The sequence below is a fragment of the Zea mays genome, chromosome 7 (assembly GCF_902167145.1).
Source record: "Zea mays cultivar B73 chromosome 7, Zm-B73-REFERENCE-NAM-5.0, whole genome shotgun sequence".
Taxonomy (NCBI): Eukaryota; Viridiplantae; Streptophyta; class Magnoliopsida; order Poales; family Poaceae; genus Zea; species Zea mays.
In genome coordinates, this window is record NC_050102.1 from 165,748,915 (window position 1) to 165,766,430 (window position 17,516).

Consider the following 17,516-nt stretch of genomic DNA (forward strand, 5'->3'; position numbering starts at 1 on the left):
GGACTGTATTTAATTCCTCAAATGCCTAAACAAAAACAGTAAGAACAAAATTGCATTCATAAAGAGTCTCTGATACTTGGTGGATTAACTCAGGTGATACTGTTCATGTCACGAATCCTGTGTAAAGATTCTGTATGAAGAGGACGGTTCAACAAGTGTGTGTGGGTTTGGCACTCTCTTGCTTATTTTTATGAAATGACAAGAGAAAAATATTTATTTTGGTTCCATCCCCTTCCCACTTTTTTATATAAAATTAAAAATTTAGTATTAATACTTTCGGCCTGTATAGATTTTATTATAAAGTAAATAGTTTAAATCTAATGGATTACGATCAGAATGAGCGCATTGACTGATCATTAACTTGCGAGTAGGGGTGAATCGCGATCCAAATGATTCTTTATAATTTTTTAGAGTCTTAAATAAATTTTAGTTTTCAAAAATAAATAAAATTAGAGCCCGAGCCTAATTTGATTATTAAATTTTATAGTGTAAGATTTAGAGCCTATTGCTTACGAGCAAGTTGATGCGTGTGTGGATGACTTATCCAGATAGGAGCAGACAACACTGTGACCCGGGCTAATAAGGCAGGAGCTGAGCCGAATCATTGAACATCATCTATGCAAGGCCTGCGTGATGACTGGAGAACCCTTGCCAAACATACTGGTCTTCCTCTCGTTAATGTCTGAAGGGGAGGACCAGTTGCTTTGGCGTGACCATTTCAAGCAGCGTAGTGCGCCTATTCTCAGCAGCAAGCAAAGGTATTTTGACGTTGCCCAAAAGCATCGAGTGGACTGCGAGCGTGGGGGCGGTCGGGCGTGGGCTAGTGTGTCTGTGACTGTGTATTTTCCTGGTTCCTGACTCTGGCCAATAACCCGGGGGCAGGTCCTCAGATTAGTCTCTCTCTCTCTCTTCAGGTCTGGCTTCTTAATCAGCCTCGACGAGCCCTCAACATTGTGATCATTTGGTGTTTCCTCCTATAATGAAAAAGTCAGAGCACCTGCCATTCTCCTAAAAAGGAGACCAGTAAAAACTTCGCTTAAGACTTGACGACGCTTCAAGTTAGTTTCAGCATCCTACCAGTCTACCCCATCATCCTTTGTACCTGTCATTATTTTTCCATCGATGTTGATACATTTAGGCTATGTTTGAAAGCAACCTAGTTTTTAATAAACCAGTTTTTATTTATTAGCTAAGAGAAACTAGCTTCTTGATTTTAAGAAATTAAGAATCTAATTTCTATAAACTGAGTCATAAACTAGTATGTTTGGAACGATCTCAATTTCTATAAATCAATTTCTTAAAAACTAGGTGCTTCCAAATGTGGCCTCAGCAAAAGACTAGTAACACCATTTATGAGGTGACTTCAGTATCACCAACCTTTCCCTATCAACCATAACCAATCGAGCACGACACCAGAAAACAGCCCTGTCATGACGAAAACAACAAGAACATTCCCCAGCGCGTTTTGCTCTGGCCCCTGCGCAAAAGATTGCAATGAGAAAAAAAATCTATCTTTGAGCAACTGATGGCGTGAAGTATATAACAGAGTAAAAGTTACGTTGTATTTGTATCCTTTGGGTGCCTCTGTGACTGTGACTGTGAGGACACATACGGTCAGATACCCGTTGCTCAACCCCAGCAAGGATGTCAAGAAGATCATATAACCTTGTTCGCCGTACTTCGCAGTAAAATAGAATGCAGGAACGAGAATAAAGCGTGCGAGAGCTGCTGCTGTGGTACACTTCCGAGATCTCAGCTTGGCAATGAAGGGCACATATATCTGCCTATGAGATCCCACGCATTGAACATACCTGAAAAGCACACAGCAGAGGGGACTAAATTTCATGTGGAACGCTAGATTATGCCGAAATGTAGGAGCTAGTAGTCACCGTGTGTCAGTAAAAAAGGAAAAAAAAACATGAAAGAAACCTTACCAAGTCCCCAGGCCGTGTGTCTTCAGATGGGAATCCGGGGAAAATAGATAGTCAAGACATATCAGAAAGATATCGAACACGTAATCCATGTTCTGCAGAAGCAGTTGTTTGGTGCTTAATCGCACATGTTGTTTCGGATCCTCCATAGGCTGCACAAAGTAGCATATGGAGCAACTCAACATGACAACGCAACATGATTGCTCCGGCCCGATGCGGCCAAACCTGCCAAGTAGGACTGCAAACCAAAATGGAGATGGGTACATAAGAGCAGCCAACTATAGGCACTGAGATATTTCTATCAGTGCGCAATACATCAAAAAATCGTTGGAAACAAGCCACCTGAACGAACTCTGGGCACATCAAGGATAGGTCACCAATCATGCCACCTTGAGCATGGGCATCTGCTATCCCGAATGCTGCACTTGTTACACATATGCCAACAAAGGCTCCAAACCCACATTGCCCCTTAGTGGCCACATCCAGCTAATTTCCAAAACATGATGGTATGAGGTTGATATCACTTGTTCAATAACCATGATTTATATAACACTTATGCAATATATCAAATCGGAAACATACTAGCTAATACTATCTTTTAGAGAGAGAAAATTAAATATATATACTAGTACTGGCGCAATAGTCAGGCTAACGGAATATAATTTATGAACCATCTCTATTTATCTCAGAGATAGGTATCCACTTACAAGTATTATTCCAAAAATAACTTAAGAAGTAAATTGTGTATCCTGTCAGGTTCCGAAGCCTGGTGTTGATTTTTTGCTTCGTGGTATGCTAGGAGAGCTGTAACCCCCAGGGCAAAAGGCTGATATACCAGCGTGAGGACTCTGGTTGGGTGGTTCTTCTGCAATAGTTATTTGGAAATCTTTACTACATATTAATGCTGTAAGGGGTAGGCTGCCTCCCCTGGTTCTGCCTTCGGTGAATCTAAGCCGTTCTTTGCCTTCGGTGAATCTAAGCCGTTCTTTCACGCACGATCCAACCGCGCTCCGCCCCTGACCCCAACCCGCTCGTTCCCCTCCCCTCCTCTCTTTCTCCTCGCGCTTGACTCCCCCGCCGCCCCTTCCCGTCCCCACCCGCACCCCGACGCCGACCGCACTCCGCTCCCCGTCCACCATCCCAGCGCGATGGCTGGGAGGACCGCGCCCGCCCCCCTCCCCTCCCTCTCCCTCACGCCCGACGACGAGTCCCTGCTCGGCTGCTCCCCTCCCCTCTCGATTCTTCCGGCCGCATGGCGGTGGCAGTTGTTGACCCACGTGGCACGACGGCGGTGTGGTGCGTGTGCAGGGGCTCGGACAGCGGCGGCGAACGCGACGACCCCGACCCCCACCACCGGGTGCGCGGCGTCCAGCGTGAGCGTGACGGTGTCGCAGTCCAACACGGGCGACAGGGCCGGGTACGACCCGGTGTTCGAGGTGATGGTGCGGAACGCTTGCCGCTGCGCCGTCCGCGTTGTGCGCCTCCGCTTCGAGGGCTTCGCCAGCTCGGTGCCCGTGGACCCGCGCTGATCTACTCAGCTCCGTCCGAGACGATAGCCCAGGGTTCGTTTCTTTCTTCCTACGAACTCTTCCACACCCATGCGCCCTCATGGAGCCCTGGCAGAGCCCGCTCGTGATGCCCATCCCGCCGAGGACGAGGACGACGCCGAGGCGGGCCCGTTCGCGCAGCGCCGCCTTCCCCCGACAGCCTCGGTGCGCCCCGCCCGCACGACGTCCCCGGCCGCAGGAGCGCTCCACCGCCTCACGCCCGCCAGGGAGCGGATCAAGAGCTCGCCGACACCTGCCGGCGCTGCTGTGTCGGCGCCTAAGCCTTCCAACTTCTAATCCCATGCTGGGGAGTACACACCAGAGCGCCTCCGGGAGCTCCAGAAGAATGCGCGCCCGCTCCCTGGGAGCCTCTTGCGTGCCCAACCACGGACTCCTGCGACTGAGCCCCGGTCGCAGAAGTTGTCTGGTACCCCTGCAAGTTCCACTCCAGCTACCACCACCGCAGCTGCAACATAAATGGTGGTTGTTCTTAAAGGTCTGGTGAAACCTATGTCTGAGGCCAGCATTGGGCTAAGGATACCGAAGCACGACAAGGAGGAAGATAAATCTGAAGAAGAGGGGAAAGGAGATGAAGAGGATGAAGGACCAGTGATACCTGACCGTGCAACTATTGAAGCCATCAGGGTGAAGCGATAGCAGCCAAGGCATGCGGCGCCAGATTATATCTCTCTTGATGTTGGTGGTGTGCTGAGCAGCCGGAATGCTGCTGGTGAGTCGAGTGATCTGATGAGGATGACAATGAGATAACGGATCAGATTGCAATGTACACTGACAAGCCAGGTGATGGACCGAGGAGCACAAAAGGTGTATTCAGTGGGATAAGTAACAGGGGTCCTGCCACAGTTTGGGGGCTTTCAGTGATGGCAACAGGAAGGTTGTGGATGATAGAGATGATGATGATGACGAAGAAGAAGAGAGGAAATGGGAGGAAGAGCAGTTCAGGAAGGGGATTGGTAGGAGGATGGACGATGCTTCTACTCAGAGGTCAGCAAATGGGGTACCAGCTGCTATGCAGGTCCAGCCACAACCATTTGGATACCCAGTGAGTTCCCATTACCAGCCCTCCCTTAGCGGTGTTGTGCCAGCGGCATGAGTTTTTGCATCTGGAACTGCAGAGTTCTTGTCCATCGCTCTGCAAGCGGATGTTGCAAATAAAGCCTTGCAAGACAACATCCAAAAACTTAGGGAGACTCACAAGACAATAGTCAGTGCTTTAGTTAAGACCGACACACATCTTAATGAAGCTCTTTCAGAGATATCAAGCCTCGAGAGTGGTTTGCATGATGCTGAAAAGAGGTTTGTTTATATGCAGGAGCTACGTGATTATATTTCTGTGATGTGTGACTTCTTGAATGACAAGGCATTTTTAATGGAGTTAGAGGAAAACATACAACAATTGCATGAAAAACGAGCTTTGGCTATTTCTGAGAGGCGTGCGGCTGACCTAGCTGATGAATCAGGTGTAATCGAAGCTGCTGTAATTGCTGCTGTATCTATCCTTAGCAAAGGATCAAGCTCAACTTGCCTATCTGCTGCATCAAATGCTGCCCAAGCAGCAGCTGCTGCTGCTAGGGGAAGTTCCAACCTCCAACCTAAGTTGGATGAGTTTGGCAGAGATATCAACATGCAGAAGCGTATGGATCTTAAGCGCAGGGAAGAGGACAGAAGACAAAGGAAAACTCAGTCAGAGACCAAGAGATTGGCATCTGCAGCGAAGAATAAGGACATCAAGAAGATCGAAGGAGAGCTAAGCACTGATGAAAGCGACAGTGAGAGCACTGCTTATGTTTCTAGCCGGGATGAGTTTCTTAAGGCTGCTGACCATGTGTTCATTGATGCTAAAGAGGAATACTCGAGCCTTAGGATTGTCAAGGACAAGTTTGAAGGTTGGAAAGCTCAGTACCCTTCTGCATACCGAGATGCCCATGTAGCCCTGAGTGCACCATCTGTGTTCAGCCCTTATGTGAGACTAGAGCTTTTGAAGTGGGATCCCCTCCACGAAACGATCGATTTCTTTGACATGGATTGGCACAAGGTTCTCTTTGACTATGGCGTGCAAGATGACGAGAGCCCCTCAGGTTCGAATGATATTAGTTATTTAAGTTTTGTTAGTATGTACTATAGTCTCATCCTTGTTAGGTGCCTTTTGTGTCTGCATCTGGGTTTTTTATTGCGACACTAAACAATAAACCAAATGCATTCATTTGTTTCTTCTCTAATGTGTCTGCAATTCTGCATCTATGGTTTTAGTCTCTGCCATAGACTGTAGTGAATGTTCTAGATCGCCTAAAGCCCCAGATGATTTTTAACTCCAAATGAATGTTTGTCGTTTTGTCTAAGCACTTGTCCCAGTTCGCTAAAGCCCAAGATGACTTTTAAATCTAGATGATTTGTTGTTATTTTGTCTCATCTCTAGATCTACAGTCTATTATGCAAAAAAGATGAATCTACGTACAAGCTAGAAGAGGTAATAAAACAGCAACACCCTCTGTTCATCTCACATACCAACCAAAAGAATTTTGGTAAGCCCAACTAACGTGAAAAAATGGCTTCACAACTTCATCGTGAACATGCATTTTTCTTGACAAGAATTTATGTTTTGCCAAATGCTACCAGCTCGGATGGTATTCTTGTTTACTCCTAACACACTTTATTCTTCATGATTTTTTGGTGCTATATTATATATGAAATCAGAACTTTTTAAATTCAAAGCAGTTTGTGTGGTTGTTAGTGTTGCAAGTATTTTGTTATTCCTGTTTTGGACCATTTTTCTACCATCTTGCCTGTAAGTTGTAACTCCTGTGAACACAGAAATACTCAAGAATTTGTGATGTTTTCACTGCCCCTTTTGATAATCAAGTCATGGATTAGTTTAGCACATCACTTATTTTTTCTGCTTTGTTTGAAATTGTTTGGGTTCCTCCTCCCCAACTTTTCAGAATTACCTATTTCTATTGTATGTTTGATAATTTGCACTTCCACTCCATCCACAATTTTGGTTAATTCAGTTAATATGAGTTTATAACTGGGAATGTCATTCAGTAGTATAATTTACAAAATGAAGAACTATTTATCAAGATGAGCGGTAACATGTGTAATTGAAGGTCAAATGCTCTGCAACACAAATGCCTGGGGAGCTGTTGGTTGGTTCCAGGGCACAATAAATGTAGTTAGAAAATTTATCTAGGTACTTGAGGTAACAATCATGTGTAGTGGCAAGTTTTCTAGAAAATTTATTTAGTGCAGGTTTTCATAATTTCTTACCTTTATATCTACATTTTAGATTTCCTCCCTTTTGACACTATTTATTATTGTTGTTGTCTTTCCCAATGAAAAGGAAATAATGTTGCGGCCATGGGCCTGTGTTGTTCCACCTCTCATTTCTCTGGAACAAGTGAGAAAGATTATAGAGGAATGCATGAAGAATGCAAAGAAAAAATGTTATAGGTTTGTGTTGTTCCACCTCTCGTTTACCTGAAACAAGTGAGAAGGATTATAGAGGATTGCATGAAGAATGTAAAGCAAAAATGCTACAGGCCTGTGTTGTTCCACCTCTTGTTTTCCCTGTTCTTCTTTTTCCAGTCTTTAAGGTTTGCCTAATGTCCTCTACATAGAACTAGAGACGGTTGTTTTCCCTTTTTTTGCTACCGACTTAGAAGAGATCCAGATGCTCTGTTATTCACAGAGGTAACTGCATGCCTGAGTAACTAATATTGGCTTTTATTTATCATTTTGTACCACACTTTGTTAGCTATTTCTGGTTTCATTTTAGCCGGTGATATGGGGTAATAAGATGATCAGAACCCTCCCTCTGTTTTCCATTATAATACTTTCATATAATGCATAGTACTACTTGTTTTCTTTGACCTTCATTTGATTACTATCCATTGTGTTATACAGCTACTTCTAAATTGTATGCAAAATTACAAGTTATGACCGTTCATTCGAAGATAATCAGTACTTTTCAATTTTGATGTATCCAGCACAAGCCTACTTGACGACGACGGGCGGCAGGCCATGGATATGTACGAGAAGCTAGAAAAAGTTGGGTGTATGTCTAATCTTAATTTTAGTTTGAACCTTACAAATTGTTGGAACCTAGAGGACTGTATTTTGTGTCATATTTAAGTCGTTTTCATGTCGTCGTGTCAGCACATTCTCATTCATTACATTTATTTTAAGAGTCATTGTAGGTTCATTCTATAGTCGCTTGTTTAATGTTGCTTTAGTTGCTTCATTCTTTGGAAATTGCAGATATGTTTTTTAGAGCGCAAATTTATTTCCTATCTGAGCATACAAAAGACAAATAGTTGCACAAATATTTTGAAGTTCACATATTTCTACTTGCACTTTAGATGCAGTCTGTGTTTTCATCAAATTTCTTTACTCTGCACGATATGGTTGGTATTTAGTATCCTCTAAAGATCGGATTTTGGCCCAAACAGTTTGCAGCGATTGAAGCTAGAGACTACATATTTTCTTCCGTACCATGCAAGTAGTGCTATCTCTTCCTTAACTTCACCACTTAATGTCTGTCTAAATGTAGTCATTCCATATCCCTCATTTGAAACTTTTCATCTGTGAAGACCGTCAATAAATGAATTCTTATATTCACCAATGAAGAAGTTCCTTTTGGTACTATTACAGGAGCAGTGAAAACTGAAAACTGATATGATTAGGACAACATATCAACGTGCAAAGGCAGTTCTTCTATTTAAAACTGCATGCTGCCATCACATCTCAAAATGTTTCTTGTCCTTTGTTTACGCTAACAATACTCTCTTCTCCAGGATGCACAAGATCTTGGCCTGTCTATTGAACTTCTTCCACTGAGCCACCCCGATGAGCAGTTCGACATGTCCCCATTTTATGCGGTAAGTCTCCATAATTATTTTTTATCTTCTCTATGTTCTCTGCTAAATTGGTCCAATTGCACATGATTTGATTGGTCTGGATGGGGATGAGATAATCGAGTATTTTGCCAAGAAGAAAAACCAAACTACCATGTACTGATGCAGTCTCAGTGTCAACACTCAAGTACAGTTCACTAATATATATGAGAAAAATATGAAGAACTCATGTACAGCTTCATCCATCCAGCTTAGTTGTGAGGCCCAATAGAATCACCTTCCTGTATGTGGTCTTCTCGGTCCTTAAGGTATGTCCTTGACCAGTGGACTTTTGTCTTGTATGTATTTTCAAATCTTGCTATAGTGTGGACTTCAATTGTTTTAGTACTTTCGGGGCACTTTTTATTTGTGAAACATCTAAAACAGGCTGGTAACCTGTATTTTGTGTGGATTTCAAACAATCCATTCATGTATCTATAGTTGTCTATTGAAGTAGTTTAACCCATCTGTTGTAGCGTAATATGTGGATTTCAGGCAATAGTAGTCTCCTGGCTCCGTCTTTGAAGAAATAAACCTGCATGACCACACACTTCTGGCAGTAGTGCAACACATGCCAGATCTGCAGTTGCCAACTTGACTCAGAGGTGGCAGGCAATCCTGCTCGACCTTGCCCTAAGCACCCTTGAGTAGAAGGTGGGGGAGCAGACATCGAAAAGGCATGGTGCGGGGTTGCAGTGAGGGTTGGTGCACGATAGAGATGGGTGTCGCAGGCAATAGAGAAGGGCAAGTAGAGAGGGCTCAGTCAACGCATGAATGCAGAGTGAATAAATGGGAGTAGGTATTCTGTTTCGTGAGTTCATTCCAAATATGGTGAATCAATACATGGGTGGAGATTGAGCAGCCAATTTAGTGCTCTTTTTGGTTGCTTGATGTGCCTGTAGTTTGTGTGGATTTGAAACAATTCCTTCACTGACTGTTGAACTGATGCAAAAATATGAGAGCCCTATTGCTCTTTGATTTTGTGGATCTTCCATGGTAAATAATTTTGCAAAGGTTAAACTAAATTTATAGCTTGCAAACTTAAGTACAGCTCTGATTTATGCAAGTATGTGTGTCTGTGTTGTTCCTGTTGTCTGGTGTTTAATGCAACTGAAATGAATTGGCACCTATGTTCTGTCCAAAAGAAGGAGTACACATATGTAGAAATCCTCAAGTTGACATTTTGATTTACAGAAGCTACAGTTCTGTATGATATGTGGACTTTAGTCAGAGAATATTGTGTTGTTTCAATTGGAATTATCTGAAATTTGACGTGATAATTGCTGCAATGAGGAACCTATTTGAGAGATAAGAGTCATGTAAGGATTGATATTATTTGAATTTGGGTCTAATTGGGTTGTAAAGTGCACCCTTCATCAGTAATTATATTGTGAATTGTGCAAATGAGAAGAAATTGTAGTTCAAGATGACATAAATTGTTCTTTTCTTCTCTGTTTTTACAACGCAGTCAAGCACACTGTCAAAAGTACATGGAAACAGAACAACTTGGAACAGAGATATTACTATTCTAAGACACACGGAAGCAGATAACATGTTATATACTAAATTCTCGAATGGTTTATCCCACTTGTCAGCTTGGCAATCCTTCTCACTAAAATTGTGAATACGAGAAAAAAGAGATGTCTGGAGCCTGAACATAAATAGCTGGTTTGTTTCACTTTTGCAATGCTTCTGACTAAGCTCCCCTGATGATACATGGCATATGCATTTGTCTGTTGCATCAGCATCATACATATTACTCCTTGCCAAAATCTACACCGTAATGTACACTCGATTCCATTTTTTTAGCATTTAGCTTCCTCGGCCTGAAATAGAAGTTGCAGAGATTTTGAGTGTCAATGTTTAACTACCACCTTCATGAATTGTTGATTGGATTGGTGAACTGAGTGCAAATAGTGTCAATTCATTGATGTGTGCCGTCGCAACGCACGGGCACTATACTAGTATAGTATCAGTCATCACAGGTTTGTAATAGCACGACATTGTCATTGGATTTCTCTAGCTTCGTGTGCCATTGGTTCAAAATACATAAAGAAATATAAAAGCTCTAAACCGTAAGCGACAGCGATAAGGTATAGAACATATATAGTTACCCAGTGTGCACTGGAAACTGAGCACAAATAATAAAAATCATATATTCTGTAATTGTAGAGGATGAACATACGGGGAAGAGATAGACATAGTAATCTTCAATTGTAAGCACATACTGTTCCATGAGAAGAGGCATCCATTCCCCAATAGAGAGCAGACGAACAGACCATGTACTTCCCCTGTCAAGTCCAAAACCAAACACAGTCAAAGGACACAGCAACGCATTGCATCGCAAAACTAGATCAGTACAGCGTTTCGACTTTGGAGAGACCTTAAGTTGAGGTGCTCCTGCACACTCCGAATCGCTCATACTTTGTTAACCTGAAAAATTAGTAAGGAGAGATTGTGATAAATAATACCACAACTGATATGAGAACAATGATAAGATAGAACTGAAACAAAAAGCTTGACACGCACACAACTTTGATCTTTGGTGGTATCAGTTATCACTACTCATATATGAAACTTATTTCACATGATGATATATATTAACCATTTGGAGTCTGGACTACTTATAAGGAATCACATGACATTTTGCTTGAGGAAGGTAAAGAACAAGCAAAACGACATCATATGAGGTTTAAATAAAGGGAAAAGGACTGCTGGACTGGTCCTAAAAAATAGGAGGGTTGGACTTTCCTGTACGTCCTTTTCAAGTGTATAGTTTATGACTTTATTTATAGAGCATGGCTGGATAATTGGGTGACTGAAAACCCCAAACCTAACAATCGTGCCCCAGACTGATCACCTTAGGGCTTGTTTGATAATTTCATCTCATGGAGTTAATAGTTAGTTGCTAAAAATTAGCTAAGAATCCTAAGATAATAAACTAACTAATGTCTTAACTAGCATCTAGCTAACAATTAGCTATTAGAGCATCTCCAACAACGAGCTCTATAAAAATATCCTATAATTTAAAAATAAATATATTTTATAAGATTTAGGACGCCATTAAAATATTCTGCTCCAACAATAAAACCCAAAATCCAGATTATAGGGCAGTCGCTACGGTGTAATATATTTGAGGTACTCGAGATAGTGCCATATATTTTTTTGACCAAATTTTAAAAAATGAGACATTGTTGGAGTAGTTTTTACTATATAGAACTCTATATTTTAATTTAAAACACTAATTTGAGATATTGTTGTAGATGCTCTAATAATTGTCTAAATCGAACAAGAGCCCCGTAACAAAAAAAAATGTGCACGGAGATCACGAAGTCATACACACAAAAAGGTAGCCGCACTGAGCCCGACCTAAGGTCGGCCCGGCTAGCGAAGCGTGCCGTGCTAGATAGGCCGACGTGCCGCTACCGCGGCCCCAGGCACGGCCCGGGGCTCGAACTCACAACCTAGTGAATAAAAAACTTAAACACATCCATCTAGTCAATACAGCTGTAGTTTTATTATGTTATATATTGAATTCTTATACTTAATATATGTAAACTATTTTTTTAAAATAAAAAATGTAATCATGTCATGTCCGTGCCAGCACTACGGGTCGAGATGGTGGTCCAGGTACGGCACTATAGCCGTGCCAGACACTGGCACTATACTAGTCGGGTCAGGTCATACCTAGGCCATATTTTTTTATGTCATGTCTGAGCTGACCCATCATGTTAGTGCCAAATGAGCATCTATACTTCTTCCTCAAGTAGAGACAGCGACGTCGTACTGTCGTAGTCGCCCAAAAGGCTACTGGAGAAAAATCCGAGCTCAAATAAAAGAAAAGGTCGGCTGTGCGTGAGAAGAGGCAACAAACCTGAATTCATCCGCGCAAGGAGCAGAACCCGGCGGCGGCACCGCCCGTCCGCCCGGGTCCAGCGTACCTCGCGGCCTCGCGGGCGGCGGCCGCAGGCAGGCAAGGCAACGGACGCTGGCTGAACGGCTGTTGCGCTCTGTTTTGTCGCCTTCCGCGCTGACAAATGGGGTCCGGGCTGCACCGCCGATGAGCGGCGCCTGGTCCCGCCGTACCGCATACACGCGTCGTGCCGGAAATTGGAAACGGGAGCATCACTGCATCAGGGTAGGTCAGACAAGACGCCGAGCTCGCGCGCCGAATCGAATCTACTACTCTCGCAGCCCAGGAGAGGAGAACTGGAGAACTGGGGTCAGAAGGGCAAATCGCAGCATCGTGGATCAAATTACATCAATAATATGGACAGCGTCTTTCGATCAAACAGAGAATGACATGTTCGGTTAACTTTCAATTCACGTGGATTGAAGGGAATTAAGTGGGTTTAAATTCCATACAAATCAAATTTCTTCACATTTTTTTAATCTCATTCAATCCATAAGTAACAGGATTAACCGAACAAGACCTAATATAGATAGTTTCTCCTAGGATGACAGTGGATAAGTTAACTAATGGGCACACAAAGCCATACTTATATGCACAAGAGAAAAAATAATCTATACTCATACTCACTACCTATCACTCACCACGGACAGCAGATATCGATCGGGTACCCATATCCACTAACATTACAATAAACATAGATATGATTATTTGTATCACAAAAGTAAGTACCAACTAGAAAATTTTGAAACCTCATACCTCATCAATATTAAAATATGCTAAAATAACATATTATCTTTGTGTCAGTATGATAAATTTATCGAACCCAACATAAATTTGTCACAAGATTAACACCATTCAACATTAAATGGCAACATCATATAAGTCCATGCATGAGATATAACACACACCTTAATTTAGACTCACATGTCATATGTTAGCAGGTTTTTCATTGGATAATGGATATAGGGCAAGAGAGAATATACCCACGTCCACCATACCCAATAGGTATAACAAATAACCCAATAAAATAACTATAGGTATCAAAATTTGTTATATCTATTTCTAATAGAGTTTTTACCCATCAAGTATTCAGTACTCGTTGTCATCCCTAGTTTCTCCAATAACATTACTTAAAGCCAGTTACTTTTTTATTTTTAATACTTAAAAAAGAGTTTCTAAAAGTAACATTCATATTTTTTTGATCGTTGTGACGCATTGCCTGCCCCGTGGACTGGTCAGCCTGATTGGTAGCCTATGTATTGGTCGGCCAGGTTGATGAGATACCGTGTGTTTGTTAATTTGGTTGCTTGTATATGCACCTAGCGGGCTCAGTGTTTGTTTGTTTATATTCTTTATCTCACTTCTACGGGATGCAAATCTCGCTGCAAGCCAGACTCTGGATGTATGGATTTCATTTTCATTTCTCAGGAGCCAGACCTGTATCAAGCGACAAGACTCGTTGAAAAACAAACCAATCACGCATCCACGCTATAAGGTTATCTCCAGCAACGTCTTCTAAATTTCATCCTCTAAACAAATATTCTTCGTCCTTTACAGTACACTCTAAAAAATTCTATCATCTATATCTCTACCATCTCCAGCAACGATCCCTAAATTTCGTCCCCTATATCCCATATTCTATATTTTTCCAACAACTGTGGGCCCGACCCATGCTCCAATGTCGTTGCCTCCTCCTATGAGCTCCTGGTCCCACGAGCTGCATGTGGGCCATCCTCGTCGTATCAGCACTATATCCCTGCTGGTCGGCTGCGTAGCGGACGCATAGTGAAATGCTAAATGTAGCATGCGCAGGTAGCGTCCGGTATTTTACCGACTGCTTTGGCGGACGTTGCTGGAGGCGTGGAGGAGGCTCATGTGCATTAAATTTTATCGTAGAAGATGGTTTACAGGACCTGTTGGAGACAGTCTCAATGCTTTGTGCCACACCACCAGCTCTATCATGCGAGTTCCATCGTACCAACCTCATCAATTTTGACAAGAGGCATGAGGAATACAAAAACATCATGCGATGTTCCTTACTCTCTCTCCTAGCTTCATGCCTCGTGTGACGAGAAGCACCACCGCCCGTTGCCAACTAGATTCACTATTTGCGACCTGCGAAGGTCGGTGCCCACCTTTCCCCACCCTAGGGTAAAGTATGCTTCCTCTCAAATTCTCTCTCCATGGTTGGTTCAAAGAATAGTGTTCCTAGCTAGGGTTTGAAGGAACTTTTTATTTGTGAAGGGATGCAAAATGCTTTAGGTTATTGTGTTAGTTAGAATTTTTAGTTAGTATGTTTAGATTATATTGTGTTAGTATGTGTATGTTTTAGTTAGTTTAGGTAATATGAACTTTAATGTCTAGTTTGTATTTAATTAGTTATATTAGTTTATATTTAGTTAGGTAGGTTATATTATTTAGTATGTATAGGTTATATTTAGTTACAACGTATATATTATAATCCTTAAAATGATCCTTGCATATTTTCCTTGTATGACGGGGCTCATTAGTCATGCTACAAAAATGGTAGTTCAAGGATCAAATATGGCATTGTTTAAGATATAGTGGATAATAGATATAGGAAGGATGATTTTTCGTTGTTAATGGCGTTTATAGGTGGTGATCATCAATTTGGGCTTCATATCGAGACACCACTGAACGATATTGTTTTTGACAATTAGTTGACACATGACAGCGTGAGCCACTTCAAACTTCTCCAATGACAGTCGATGAATCTATGTGATATTCAGGAGTCGTTGTGAACAACTTTTTTAGCGAAAACTGAACAACAATTTTGATGTGGGTTCGTTCAAGCAGGACGAGTGGGAGCAATATGAGGAGAGCAATATGAGGGGGGCAAGATTGGTGACAGTGATAGCACCAATTCAGAAAACTCGGACGAGGAGGATCATGCTGAAAGGATAAAAGTGATCATGGAGAAGCTATCTCAAAAGAAGGTAATTATTACACATGACCGGATGACGAGAGAGGAGTCAGAGATGTGCCTATTATTACTCTTGTAGAGGAGGCCACTAGGTATGGCTCATGGGTGAGGATAAACGAATCACAATAGTGCCATGGAGCCTTACACAACATTGGCATGGTGCAACTAAGGTCGATCAATGTACATATTCCTAGCATTCCCCATTATAGAAACATTAGCATGATTGATAATGCTATTTGTGACACTTGGTTACAGTTGTGTATGAAATCATCATGCGACCCTCAGAATGAGATCATTAGCCCGGTGATGGCATTCAATGCATTGTTTGATTTGAAGCTCGTTCTTTAGAACTACACGATGCATCATCATAAGCCTTACACTGTTATGCATTTGGATTAAAACAAGAGGTACTATGTAATATGGAAGTAAGGTTGTCTTTATAGGGTATGAGCACACAAGAAGACCAACAATGACAACTAGATGATACAAAAATGGTTCAACCCCACACATATCTAACAAATAAGAAGATAGAACAATCTTAGTGTAGGACACATTCTCATCGTCATTTAGCAAGACAAAACTCCTCTGACTTGGCTCAACTTAGTTAGCTTCGGGTACCTTTTGCTTGAAGTAGTTTGCCAAGAATTTTCAGCGGACTAAGACAAGAAAGCATGTTCCTCCTATTTCTCCTTTTGTTTGTGGTTGTTTGCTTTTGCTAGATCAATGAACTCACAAAGCAAAGTATTGTCCTCATGCTCCCCACCCTCATTGGCCTCCACAATATGAGATAACACGGGACATGCATATTTCTTTTTTCTGCTCCTCTGCCTTTATTTTCTCAAACATGTCCTATGCATGGATACACAAAAACTTAGCCATGTAAATTAAAACAATAACAAGCTAACAAAACAAGTACAATGGTGAACGACTCACTAGTAAATCTAGGCAAGCTAGAAAAGTATGTTCTTTCATGATCTGCATTTGAACCTTTTTAGCACCCCTTGCCCTCTCCTTTCTTTATTTTGCTTGGCAGCCACCCTACTTTTGGACTCTAGTTGGTACCCTCTTATGTAAACTTGAATTATCGGCTCAAGTACACCCATTTTACATGCTTGACGATGTAGCTTCTGCTCCTGGTAGGTAGGTGTCGAGGAGCTAAGATCAACACTTCAACAATTGTCTCGTTAGGACCTTCTTTGTCATTGTAGCCTTAGCTCCAAAAAAGACTCTTATTTGACATTCTCTAGGGCTCTTTTCAAACAAATTAGACAATATATGACACAAAATGAATTTAAAGTTGTTTAAACTTTAAAGGCGTAACTGGCCTTATCAAAATCAACCATGTAGCCACATTAGTAACATATTCTAAGCTCAAAAGCCACTAGGCTATAGTTGGTTTCGATGCCACATTTACATAGGATTAGGGCTATGATACATTCCTTCTTTGGCCCAAAGGGCCATGGAGCCACTCACTGAAATCACACATCCAGTATTCATGTTGTATATAAGCCACTCAATGAAATGACATTTTTAGATTGTGTACATAAGTACTTCCATATATACATACAAATATAGATTTAAGAGAAAAAAGGGTGTGCTTATTTTTTTTCTTACCACACTCAAACTCAGGATCACCCCAAGGTGCAACCACTGTTGGATTTCAATAATCACACATAGATGAAGATCGTCAAGCCATTTTGAGGTGGCTTTGTTGTTCTGGTCCGTCATTAGTGGAGGGTCGGGGAGAGGTGGAAGTGGAACCCACCATAATCTTAGGGCTGCCATTCTTCTTATCTGATGGAATAATATCAGTTAGCTTTACTAAGATTTGGTCTTGTTATTTCAGGCACGAGCTGCGTGCTTTCAGGTTGTACCTGTGAGCAGATAAAATGGAAAATCCATGGAACTAGTTGAATGAACTCGAAGAATTTGAAATGCCACTGGATCTGCCTTTCCACTGGGTCTGCCTTTATCGATGGAACTAGTTATGGTTCTTGTTACAATCTGTGCAGGGATCGGTTTAAATCTTGTTTGAAACGATGAGACTGAACGATGCCATTTTTTGTTGGCGACATGAGTAATTTCGTTTTTTTTAAAGGGGTCCCCCCCCCCCCCCCCCCCAAATTTCATTAAAAATTAGGCAGAAGTACAGAACAAAGCTTAACCCTGAGGCCTTACAAGACTTAGAGACTAATCTGCAGGGTAAGAAAGTTTGATTTAGGTAATTATTTTTGCAAGAGCTAAATTATATTGTAAGAAAATACACCCAGG

At 41.9% G+C, this 17,516-nt stretch overlaps 1 pseudogene; it reads right to left on the minus strand.

Annotated features, from left to right (window-relative positions):
- Positions 1-1,369: 1,369 nt before the first annotated feature.
- LOC103634333 (equilibrative nucleotide transporter 3-like) lies at positions 1,370-12,479 on the minus strand (annotated as a pseudogene).
- Between the last annotated feature and the right edge of the window lie 5,037 nt (positions 12,480-17,516).